At 49.8% G+C, this 4,012-nt stretch overlaps 1 protein-coding gene across 1 annotated transcript in view; it reads right to left on the bottom strand.

The window, feature by feature from the left end:
* CARMIL2 (capping protein regulator and myosin 1 linker 2) overlaps positions 1–4,012 on the bottom strand; it is a 124,555-nt gene that overhangs the window by 92,825 nt on the left and 27,718 nt on the right. The window lies entirely within an intron of this gene.

Genomic DNA, 4,012 nt, shown 5'->3' with positions numbered 1-4,012 from the left:
GGAATGTGGCTAGAGGCTGAGGGGGGCCTCATGATTCCTTTTCAGGGGGCCCTGGTGAGGGTTTTCTATATGCTGGGGGACCTGTGATGCTTCCGGTTCTGCGCCCCAGGGCACTTGTGTCACAAGGGATGGGACCGGGTGCGTCAGCGAGCGGGGAGGCTACAGGAGCTGGCAAGGGAAGGGGCCAGGTGGGGCAGTGATCTGGGGGGCTCAAAGAATGGGTGGGGGATGGGTCCCCCCATGGTCCCTTCCCCCCTCCTCCAGCCCTCCCCACCCCCTGCTTACCAGCATGGAGCCCAGGTCCAGCTTCCTGTGGCTGGCATGCTGCCTGCCTTGCACAGGCAAGCAGCGTGCTTCAGCACTGGGGCAAGGGCCAGCCACAGCAATGCTCTGGCTGGTTACCAGAGCGTCTCTGTGGAGGACCTGAGCCTCCAGTTGCCTGCCCCGCTTTTTTTGCCTGGGGTATTTTTTGCCCCCTGGATATCCAGGGGTCTAATTTTGCCCCCCACGCTGCAAATTTGCAGTCGGGGAACGTTTTTTTTGTTCCCACACGTGCCTCTTGCAATATCTCAATGGGCTTTGAGATGCTGTAAGAGGCACATGTGCGCTTGTCTGGACACACCCACGATGGCTTGTTACTCAAAGAATCATAGAAAAGTAGGGTTAGAAAAGACCTTTAGAGTTCATCTAGTCTAACCCCCTGCCTGAGGCAGGATCAGCACTATCCAAACTGTTCTATGCAAATCTATTGTCTATCCTATTAGCTAAACTACACAGTCAACCCTGACACAACACAAGACACAACACCCTAACCTGCCACAGCTAAAGCAGAGGGACCATGGCGACCAATGTCTTGCTGCTGCAAGGCTTGTTAAAATATGCTGGAGAGATCCAAAGAAGAGAACTATGCCTCCCCACTATAGAAGATGGCAAAACCCCCACACAGTCCATACCAATTTAACCATAGGGTAAAATTCCTACCTGATGCCCTCACTCCTGACCCACAGTCCCCTGCCCCCCTAGGCCATGCTGGTACCCTTCACTCCCAACCCACAGCTCCCTGTCCCCCTCAGCCTTGCTGGGGGGGGGGGGGGGGGGGGGGGGGGCTAACTGCCCCCCACCCCACTTGGGCTGGAGTGGGATGGCTGCAACAGTGAGTGAGTCCAGCCCTGGCACAGGCCGGAGGGAAGAGGAGGGAAGGCCTGTGGCACCTTCAGACCTGAGCTAAGGCTCCTGCACCATGCCAGGCAGTCTAGTCACAGCCCCCCCCCAAGCAATGTCTCCTGGTCACCCCACCCCTGCAAGTACAGGCATTGGCCCCGATGCTGCCGGCCCAGCCATGCAGCTCCCCACTACCCCCAAAGAATCCTCCTGCCATCCCCTTCCCCCACCTTTCCCCAGTGCCAGCAGGCACCCCCCCCACCACCACACATGCACCCATCCATCGCCACCTACACACACACTCCTGGACGGTCCCCAAGTCCTGGCCCTCCAACCCCACCAAAAGTGGGGTCTTGCAAGGATTTGTTCTAGGCCCTATTTTGTTCGACATTTTCATTAATGATCTGGAAATGGGGATGCACAGTAAAATCTCTAGGTTTGCAGATGGTACCAAATTATTCCAGGTAGTCAAGTCCCAAGCTGACATACAGGAGCTGCAGAAAGATCTCACCAAGCTAAGTGAGTTGGCAAAAAATGGCCACTGAACTTCAGTGTCAAGAAGTACAAGGTAATGTACTGGGGAAAATAACCTTAACTATGTATACACAGTACTGGATTCTGAACTAGGTTTTATGACTCAGGAAAGGGACCTTGAAGTCACTAGATAGTTCCTAAAAAATATCAGCTTGGTATGCAGCAGCAACTAAAAAAGCTAATAAAAGAGCTGACTAATTAGCTCAGCAGTAAATGTCTCAATGTCTACATGCGCACCCCTGTTAGGGCAAAGGAAACTAATAAACCCTTGTAAATAAAAGTACTACTCTGCTGTGGAGTTTTTTCATGCACAACAGAGCACATGTTGACACTGACCCAGCTGGCTGGAGCACAAGGGTGCTTCAGTGTGGGGGGGCTGCCTGCTGGCTACCCCCAACACTAAAGCACCTTTGTGCCCCAGCCAGCTGGTCCGCAGCACATTAAGCCCGGTCAGAGCAGCCCTGGGCTGGCAGGCTGACCCCCAGGGTCCCCTGCTAGCCAGGGCTGCTCTGACGAGGCTCCACATACTGCACATGAATAAATGCTGGAGCTGATTGCTCTGGAATTAATTGCTCCATGGAGCACCTTCAAATAGCATCCAGGAGCAAAAAACTCCAGAGCGATAAGTTCTGAACTTTATTCATGTACACTAATTGTACATGTAGATGTACCCATTAAGAAGGGAATTGAAAACAAAGCAGAGAACATCATCATGCCATTACAACAAATCTATGGTAAGCCCATATCTTGAATACTGTGTGCAGTTCTGGTCCCCATATCAAAAAAGGACGTAGTAGAAAAGTGATAGAGAAGGGCAGCCAAAATGAACAGGTGCCTGGAGCAGTTGTCATACCAGAAAAGACTAAAAAAAGCTAGGACTCTTCAGTTTCAAAAAGAGAAGACTAAGAGGGGACATAACAAAGGTCTATAAAATCATGATTGTTATGGACCAAATGAACAGGGAACTATTGTTCACCAAATCCCAGAATACTAAAAATAGGGAGCACCCGCTGCAGTTAGAAGTGACAGGTCTAAAACAAACAAGATAAAGTATTTTTTATGCAACACACAGTTAATTTATGGAATTTGTTGTCACAGGAGGTGGTGGAGACAGATAGCATAGGCAGGTTCACAAAGGGACTGGATGAATTCATGGTTATTGATCTATGAATAGTTGTTGAACAGAATGGCTAGAGATGTTTCCTCTGGCATCTCTAGCCCAATCACTTGTAGATGCCAGGGAGGGAGTTAAGTAGATCACTCTAGAAATACCCAGTTTGATGCTCCCACTATGCAGCATCCACTTCTGCCCTGTTGGAGACAGGATACTGGGCTAGATGGACCAAAGGGTCTGACCCCTATGGCACATATGTTGTCACTGTAGATGATCAGTAGGTAGCACTCTGGCTTGGCAGGTATGCAGCTCTGTGCATGTCTACCTGAGTATAAATCTCAAAACTGTAGCAGGAAAAAAAAAACTCATGCCCAGTGGGTGTTAGGCAATGGGCAGTGAAGGACAGCCCAAGAAGTGAAGGCCAGTTCTAGGTCCCTGTCATGTGGGAAGGGGGAGGGATGTTGAGCACATGGGCAGAATCTTATTTTTCCATACTCACCCAAATGGTAATTACCCAGCCACATAACCATTATTTTTAGCACTTATGCCTAGTTATTTATCCCATTCTATGTGCAGCATGGGTACAAAAGTGTTCAGGTGGTTATTGAGTATGAGCAGTAGGCTGCTTCCTGTCCCAGCAGGTACACGACTCTGTACACATGTACCCAAGCATATATCTCAAAACTGTAGCCTGACAAAAATCAGGAGAGGATCACATATGTTTTACTCCAGCAACCTAGTAGTTAAGGCACTGCAGGAAGCAGAAGATGCAGGTTCTAGCCTCCACCCGTAGAATGGGTTTGAATCTGCATCTCCCGAGCAGCACAGTGCTCTAAACACCTGGCCACTGGTTAAGTTATAGTTCTGCAGGGCACCCCAAGAGGAAGAGCAGAAACCACCTGCATCAAAATAGCTAAATCAGTTGCAATTCATTGATGTTATCTGGTGCAGTTCTGTGCATGCACACCTTCATTCTGGAGTGTCTTAGGGTAAAGTTACACTTTACACTTAGCCCATACTAAATCTGTGGAATGTTAAGCGACGTTGAGGTTAGATTGTGCTGTGAGCAGTTGCATGATAATGATTAATACCATTTCTTGCCTCAGAGCTCTGACTTGCCACTAGAGGGCTGGTGAGCAGGGGCATGGCTAGAAGCCAAGACACCTGGTTCCATCCCCACTCAGAGGGCAGGGGAGCAGGAAT

This window comes from Alligator sinensis, unplaced genomic scaffold (assembly GCF_000455745.1).
Source record: "Alligator sinensis unplaced genomic scaffold, ASM45574v1 scaffold260_1, whole genome shotgun sequence".
Lineage (NCBI taxonomy): Eukaryota > Metazoa > Chordata > Crocodylia > Alligatoridae > Alligator > Alligator sinensis.
Note: the sequence above shows the minus strand (reverse complement) of the source record. Positions and strands in the feature narration are given on the sequence as shown.